Below are 9,570 nucleotides of genomic sequence, written 5' to 3' on the forward strand. Positions count from 1 at the left end.
GCTATAAAAATGCCTTATACACATAATAACCTTAAGTACGTAAAATAAATTCATATGAAATTCTAATATATTAAACGATTTTTGTATTAAAAGCCTTTGAATATTATCCTTTTTATGAAATTAAATTCTGAAGCGATAATACTGGGAGGCGATTTGCATATAAAAACGTTGCAAGATTTTTTCTTTTATTTTGTTGTTGCAATTCTTTTGAACTCCCATTATAAAAAAATTCGTTAATTTTAATAGCCTTTATTAGGAGGATAATCGAAAATCGCAATCGTGTCCTATGATAATCTAAAGTAGCTATATACTTATGATGGTATTATAAGATTACTTCATTTCGAAATTCATGTAATCAATACACCAAACAGAAAATAATTATTTGACCAATTTTTACCATTCGGAGATCTGTGGATTTGTACAACCTTTGTAAAATATGCATTACTACCACACATTGGGATATATTGTGCCACTCAGCTGAACAGGGAACATTCACTTGAGGTCCACCCTTCAGATAAACTGGAGCACCTTGTGAAGCCCGGAAGATTGCAATTGCGCCACCATGAAATAAAAGTTCTACCAGTACTTTTCTACTATACGAGCGAGAGCATCACACATCCCGAGAAGGTAGGTTTAATGTGCTAATCCCGCTTCAGTTCACTGCGTGAGACGTCTCACTTTCTTCCCTAATCTTTCTTCCTAATTCTGCTTTCGCCTACCTAATATATTGAGCTGTTAAAGACAGCTCCATAGTGAACTCACAATTTAATGACGTGCACCTTGGCCTGAAATACGCTCGGAAACATTCCAATAGGTTCAAAGAATTTGGTTCTTAGGCCAAAACACACCGGTCTCCGTTTAAGTTTTTGACCCATCAGTGTACCATGTGATGACGTGTACTATGTGATAGCATTGGGTAACTCGAAAAATACCAACCGGAATTTTTTCTCTTGCTCAGCAACAAGGTAAAACTGTTTTTGAAACTGTACCTTCATGTACCATGTTGTACCAACAAGACAACCCAGATTCCTTGCCTCGATTATTTCAACATCATTCCTTCCCAGTCTCATAGAATCGTTGCCACATCAACAACAAGGTACAAAGAGGTTTAGTCTATCCCAAAATCACATCTATTGCCGCTTTCAAAATTTCCAAAGAAAACATGATTCCTAATTGGATCTTACATTAGTCATTACATGCATGTATTGTTTATCAAAGAGAATTCAGTCTTTTAAAGTTTCTAAGTCGAATTTTTTTTTTGTAATTTTTCAATTTTGCTATAGTAAATTTGCATAATTTTCATTATGCAAAAAATCTTTACTCTCTTTTTGTTTTCACATTTAACTACAAAATGAAATGTTATGCGCGTTTAAACTTTAACACACAAACAAAAACAATTGGAATAATTTTGTGAACTTGATTTCAAAGAAAATAACATTTTAAGCTTTTAACCTTAAAAAAGAAAAACCATTTTGTTTTCTATTAAACGATGAAAACCCCAATATTCCGAACGTTTTTTATTGAATTTTTGATTAGGTTCATATAAAAGGAATAACAATTTTGTTAGTAAGAACTTGGTACTTAAACAATAGCAGAAAATAGTGTTACACATTTTACCTTTACTTCAATAAAAATGAAATTCTAATTTACAAAATTTTCTTTTTGGTTTTTAACTCTTATACAATATTCAAATGTAAATTTGTTTTTATTTTTTTTATGAAAAAATCGTGAAATTTTATGAGATTTTAAATTTTATATTTAGATAAAGGTCTATATGTAGAATCTAAAATGCATGTAGGTGGCCAAATAAAAACCAAAGCAGAAACACAGAAGAAAATATCATTTTCCACATCCTTTTTGTATTGGTCTTTTGAATTTCAATTTTTTTTTTCTCAAACGTGGCTACAATTTTTTATTATTTGTAATGAAATTTTCAATTTTTCTTAATAATGTAATTTTTTTTAAGTTTAAAACAAAAATCTCTTTAGGGATTTAACATTAGAAAAAGATGCTCATAATATAAGAATACTCGAAAGTCGAATGTAATGGTAGTCGTGTTTGGTAATTGTTTTGTATTATTCGATAACGAACACGCGATAAAAATATTGAAATTTCAATTTAGCTGCAATTTAATTTATAAGCGAATTTAAAATCTTTAAATCACATTAAGTGGTTGTACACGTTGCATATTTGTATTCTTTTCATAATATGCTTAAGAAAAAAGAATATTTTCTGTATAAAAATGATTTTAACACAAGTTTTCCAACAGAACTTTTCTATATTTCTTTGCAAACTCGAAATATTATGCCTGTTATATTCAACGACGTGTCAAATATAAAATAAACATTGGATTATAAATTTGTATTTGTAAAGATTAGTTTTTGATTAGGGTTCGGGGACGTAATAAAATAAATATAAAGTCTCCTCCGAAACACGTCAGTCTCAAGCGGAATACCGTATTGTGTGCGTGAAACCTGGGCACTTACTCTACCAATCATCCCTGGCTCTGTTTAACAAGCGCATTAGCCTTCTCATTTCCCACAATGCCTATGTATCCGGGCACCTAAATAAACATTGACCTATTTTATCTTGCCAGCGCACCGAGGATTCAATATTACAAAATCGAGCAAGACTGCCTCCAAAGTAGGCCTACAATGGGGTGTGCCATCGTCTAATGATGTAGAGTATTCAAAGGCTTTTGAGATACTAACACCCTCGTCAAACATCCCAACACTAACCCGTCGCTCGTCACAATAGATTTATTTAAATGGCAAATCTCAATAAATCACAAGTAAACAAAATGAAAAATGAAAATTTATCAAATCATTAATGTGAATATATTGAATAACGGAGATGATAATTTCCTGCAGTAACCACTTCCTGTTCAAGGATAAAAGCTTTAGAAATCAAATATTCATGTAGAATAAATATAAAAAAAAATTTAGACAACGTAGTTGTAATAGCAATAATAGTTAAAATAGTTTAAGTAGTTTAAGAAAAAAATCAACTTCCGCCAAATAACATTTTACTCTAAACATAATTATTAGATTTTCAATTTTTCTCTTAAATATTCTTCCACATCCTTTTCCATACTAATGCAAATAAGAGATAAAAAGTCTATAGAATTTCTATATAGAATTGATGTTTGCGTATAATTTATTCAAATAAGATTGAACATTTTTTTTTAATAAAAATAAATGGCTCAAAGCTGTTTATTTCGAAATTTATGTACATTAATAATTCATATTTGTATACGTATATATAGATTTTCGTAATTACATACGTATATATGATTTTAGTTCTTCTGATAGGATGGTATTACTCTTATAATAAATACAAAATATTGTAAAGATCAAAAATGAGTCGCAATTCAAAATGAATAATATCCGACGTATTTGCTTCACTTTGAATTTTACGATAAAATTAAAGCCCGAAGGAAGCAAAGCTATAAGGAAAGCGTTCCCATAGATTTCGCCGTTAGAAAACTTGAATTTTTGTCTAAGATATAAGAAAATATTCTACGCTAACCTTACATATTTAACTGGAAATGAATTTTTTTGAGTTATTACGTTTCGTACCCAATAAACCATTTATGTATTTTATTTGTAAAGCATGTTAAACCAATACGGAAGTTAATAGCTTTAAATATTCAATGATAATAAGGAATTTCGATAAAACATATTAAATTATTCATTTAATTGAATTTTCGTCTCCAGCTTTTGATTTTTTGTTATTTCAAATACGTATTATTGTATGTATATGATGTGATGGCGAAGATTTCATTGTAACATTCATAAATATTTACAAGGTCAATTTACTTTTTCGTTTCTTTTCAACATACGAAATACGGTTAATGAGTTGAGGCTAGTTATTAGTTCCTCCTTAACATTCCATACATAATTTTAATTAAAAAATTTTTAAAATAAAATCTAAAAGTATCGATTTCATGGATGGTAATTTTTGAGCCTAAATTAAACTTCTATTTTTTAAAAAATAAAACAAATTTATTACTTTTGACCGGATGTCACGACATTTTAAAAAGTATAGTTGCAGCTAATTTGGAAAATGCCCTAATTTATTTCACGAAATTCAAGCAATTTGAAATTTACCACAAAAGAGAAAATACGTCCATGTATCATTAAATGCAGGCAATATGAATCGCCTACGAAAAACAAACAAAGGAGTCTCGCCACCGAAATCAATTTCTTAGGTGGCATAACGTGACATAATGTAGTTATTTAAAGGGTATCAAAAGGGTGAGTGTTTTACTTTTATTTCTCATTATCCCATTATGATTTGCAATCTTGTTAACATATTACGTCCTCAAAAGCTTAATAAATTAGATTTTGAAGAAAAACAAAGTTCAATTGAAACCAAAATAAACAATTTGTATGCCTACATAATAAATTTTTTAAAATTATCAATAATTTTCATTTTGACATTGTAAGCATATTTTACATAATCCAAGCACAATTTTTCCATAAATAAATTTTAATTTATGAACTCTTACGTATTTTATGCTCATAGGCATATTATTATGTACGTCAATCTTATCCTTTTTTCAAAAATATTTTTCTTTTTGGAGAACGATTTTTATATATTTATGTACATAAATACAAAGACTGGATCCCTTTGTTCTCACATTTTGATTATGAAATCATATATTAAATTTTTTATGTTTTATGATAATTACAAGATTTCCAAGAAAATTAAGGACATTTGGTTGGAATATCTTTGACATTAAACATTAATATAATTTTATTATGACTTGATTAAGTCGAAGCCAAAACATCCTTTCCAAATTCACTTTCTTTATTTTCTTTTTTTTTTTTTGTTTGTCTGCTTGTCAAACTTTAAATATATTTCATACTGTCTTAGGTCCTTTTTGTGTCAATACATTTTTAGTTACTCGTAAGCGTTGATAACCAAATTTTATACGCATTAGTAATAAATTATGCTAAAGATTTTTTATTCTAGATGATTACAATATTATAGATGATTATTATTATCAAGGATCGAATTACGAATAAGTAGATTAAAATTCAAAATTTTAATTTAAGCTGATAAAATGCGTTAAAAAAATTATAATTGCAAATAAGATGCTTTGAGAAAATCGTGCGTGTTATCTCGCAAAATTTTTTAATGAATTCAATTTCATATTATAAGCATTTTGTAGAATTTAATAGTGTGGGTGATAAACCGAATCGAAGAATCAATTGAGGATTCAATTTTTCAATTGAAAAATTTCGAAAAAGTAATAGACTAAACTATGGCGAAACACAGCCAACAGCTAAAATCACCATCATTTAAAAAAACCGAAGCAAGAGAGAAAGTAAAGAGTCTATACCTTGGAAACAAACATAAAAATTCATAGATTACAGCTGCCGACGAAGGCTTGGATGAATATTTAAGACATTCAGATAAGTTCTTAGAGGGCAACAAAAAGCACACTTTGCGAAATTAATGAACTCGTTTGGCAAGTGCTCAAAATTCACAAGGTCTCCCCTTATGGGAGAAGTTAGAAAGAAACCGTAGAAGATTATAAAGAAAGAAAGTCTAAAGGCAGCAAAAGTATATACAATCTGAAGGTAATATAGAAAGTCCATTACATAGGAAAAGTAAACCAATGGTCGATTCGAATATCTGAATAACAAGTAACTTGTATAAGCAAACTCAAGACAGAAAATTTAAGGTTACTAAGTCAGCAGAATATAGTTTTAAATGGTTTCATATATTTTTTATATACTTTCAGAGATAAGGATTCTTAAAACCAAAAGAAACTCAAAGAAGAGAAGAGCCAAAAGTTTACCACATATCTAAAGTAGAGAGAGAGATTGCCGCCAAAGAAGAATGTTGAACTTAAAAACACAATCCTCCACCGATAATGGTAAGTAATACAACAGACGAAAATATTGATGTGAAGTTAAAAATCAACTTAAAGAAAATCTTGAAAATGCAGATGAATATAGACGACTAACTAAAGCTGTTATTAAGGCCAAATTAGAATGACATACTTATGAAAATAAATCGACGAGGCTAAATAAATCAATGGTGAGAAACTTTCATCCTTCAAGAGATATCACCGAATCAAGCCGGAACGATTCCGTTATCCATAAAAAGTGGATGAAAACAAACTAAATATTTCAGGTAACGGCTCAAAAGAGTATTATCATTAAGTATCACAGAAATTCGAAGCGACCTGGTTTGCCATAAGTATTCCACAATGGACCGCACCCCACATAAGATGTATGAAGTTAAGTATAGTAAGCAACAGACTTTCAAATTACAAGATGTACCTCATCACAAAGCTCAAATTGGGTTGTCCTATTTAGAAAACGACTAAACCTTCTAAGAAAATACTAAACAAAGATGGTTTGATTAATCTTTATAAGGGTTAAATATTGTGTTTTAAGATGTATTCTCAACTTCACAAAAATTTAAAAAAAAAATATTCTACAAAATAGAAATTAAGGTTTTATCAAAGCTATTTTCAAAGAAAACTTTTAATGTATAATTCTAGCACTATAAAAAGAAAAAATAATCACAGCTATAACCTTTATTTAATTAAGGATACCCTCTTTCTTTCCTCTTAATGAAAAAAGAAACGTAATTCAATTCCATTTCTTTCTTTTTTTTGGGCTAAAAATATAAAAGGTTGTCTTCAGGTTTTTTGTATGTGTTTGTGTGCCTAAAAGTCAGTATAGGACTGAGTTTTCTCTTCTTATTACAAAGTTTTTTGCTCTTTTTCCTCAAATTCTTGTAATAAAATAAAAGAAAAAAATTATTTTATTTACTTTTCTTCTTTTATTTTCTCAATTTCTAACTTTGATCGCAAAAATCTAATTCAGTTTAATGAACTGAAAATAATTTATAAATTTTATTTCACCTCGTACTTTGAAGAATGTTATTCACTCACTATGTACGCTGATAACATTTTTGCGGAAGTTATATTAAAAATTTATTTATTTTCACTGAAAAATCACCATGGATAAAATGTGCAATGAATCAAATGAATTTTTTCTTGTTGAGGAAAAACTTTTTCCAAAAGTGGGTATTTTGTAAAGCTTTAAAATTGAATTTCTTTCTCAAAACATTCTCCTATATTTTCAATTGAATTACAAGGAAATGGGAAAATTTTTGTATAGAAAAAATATTATCAATTCAAGATAAATTAAATATTTAACTTAATTATATTTCAATAGGAAATTTTAAAGTTTTAGATAAAAGTCAATGTACCTAATGAAAGAAATTCCCACAAAATAAATTTATGAAATTTAATTTTACATAGAATTCTTTTTATAAATTTCTAAGGGATTTTCTACAATAAATACAAATATTAATAGAGTGAATGAATGTATATAAAAGTGCAAGAATTCCAATAATATTCCAATAAAAAAATTTGGCAAAAAGTGTATCCTTGAATAAAAATATTCAAAAATTTTATAATATTTTAAATTTTCCAAAAACTTTAATATTATTTATACCATAGAGAATGAAAGAGAAAGAGTGCTAAGCTCAATTTTCCAATAGAATAAACAATACATACGAATTAATTGATCAAAATCCTAGAGTCTTAACTCAAATTGTAATACCAATTAGACTATTGGATTTTCTCAAACACAAAATGGATCGATACGTATAGACTGTTTGTACGGTTCAAATCTGTTGAAAAAAATCTATGTTAAGAACACGAAAGCAAAAGAAGAAAGAAAGAATTCCTTTTTTTACAGAATTTTTTAAATTTTTAAGAAATTTTGAACAAAATCACGTCGATATATCAAAAATATTTGAATTTAAGTGAAATTTTTGAAATAACTTTAAAGTTGATTACAAATATTGGAAAATTTGATTATATTTCGTTTAATTTCCTAAATCTTCAAATAAAAATCCATTGGTTCATCTGAAATAAGAAATTCCCTTTGAATATTTATTGATATTTATAAAATTTTTCAATTGCTAAATACTTACCTTCTATTAATTTTCTTTTTGATGAAAATTTTTAAAAAATTATTGTTGAGAGTACTTCGGTAAAATTCAAACTAAAGAATCTCTGAGGATGCAGGTGTACCTACTGCATTAACATTATGTATTGTCCATATATTATGCATTACATACATCCTACTAATCGAAATCATTAACAATAACAGCAACTAAAACCTTAAATTTTGTGTTTAGAAACCCTATATTAGGCTTACTGAGATCAATATTGTTGTTTATACCTACATTAACTGAATTCAATAGGATTAACTTTATTCCTCTACTAGTTCAACCAGTTTAACTATTAAAAACTATTCCGCGATCGTGATCATTTCAATAACTTAACCGCTAGAATTGCACTCTGACTATCTGCGAAATTAACTGTAATTTTATTTATACAAAGCTATTACAGATGTACAAAGCAGCCTGATACAGTATTGCTGCTCTATATATTTTTGACTTAACTTTTTTTTTGACTTAGATTACACCATCTTTGCATCAGCATTCGATCTACTTCCCATGTTGTTCCGTAAAGAACGCTATAAATGAAATCTAATAGATCATGTTAAAAATTACCTATTAGATTTAGGTCATTCATTTGGATGCACCTCACAGCCATATTTAAACCTAAATATGGCTGTGAGGTGCATCCAAATAAATCTACAGCATGCTGAGCATCTACTGATGTTCTAGCTCATAGATTTATAAAGGATCACCTCGATATTGCCTTTATCCAAGAGCCTTACATAGTGAAGGATCAGGTTAAGGGCCTAACAGATGAGTTATTGTATGATAATACAATTAGGGGCAGGCCTAAGGCTTGAATTTTATTTAGTAAAATGCTAACGTATTTTCCCATTCCAGATTACTGTTCTAAGGATCAAGTAGCTGCATTGGTGAAGGTGAAGTCCTGCGGGGGCTGGACAGAGTTCATTGTGTGCTCATCCTACCTCCCGAGGGACTGTGCCCACCCGGACGAGCAACTGAAGGATCTAGTGGACTTTTGTGGAAGGAGGAACTTCCAACTTATAATGCCCACCCGAGGTGAATGCCTACCTGAATTTATATATAGCAATAAATTAATGATTATGAATGAGCGCAATAGGCCGATATTCATAAATGCAATTAGGGAAGAGGTCCTTGACATCACCCTTTGCACTGAATTTATCGGCAGTAGGGTTGGTGGATGGCATGTCTCAAACTAGACATCCATGTCCGATCATAGGCAGATTAGGTTTGATATCATGGTCTCCTGGCAGAAGAAATATATCGGGTACCCCAATCCACAGATTGGAGTCGCGCTAATCCGAGGCGGAGCAATAGGAAGTGCCCGTGGTGGAATGAAGAGCTTTCAAGGCTTAGACTAAAGACCAGAAAGCTATTCAATAAGGCCAAGGCGTCGGGTTCATGGGAAGAGTACAAAGACTCACAAAATACAATAAAGAAATTAGAAAAGCGAAGGGCATCTCATGGAGGGCGTTCTGCAAGGGCATTGATGAACTCTCTTGCAGTGCGCGTTTTCACAGGGTGCTAGCGGGTTGGGCCTAATGGAACGATGGCTCCATGACTGAGAACGGAAAGCAGACGTTGGAG

Source organism: Condylostylus longicornis, unplaced genomic scaffold (assembly GCF_029603195.1).
Source record: "Condylostylus longicornis isolate FDR11 unplaced genomic scaffold, ASM2960319v2 ptg000084l, whole genome shotgun sequence".
NCBI classification, from domain to species: domain Eukaryota; kingdom Metazoa; phylum Arthropoda; class Insecta; order Diptera; family Dolichopodidae; genus Condylostylus; species Condylostylus longicornis.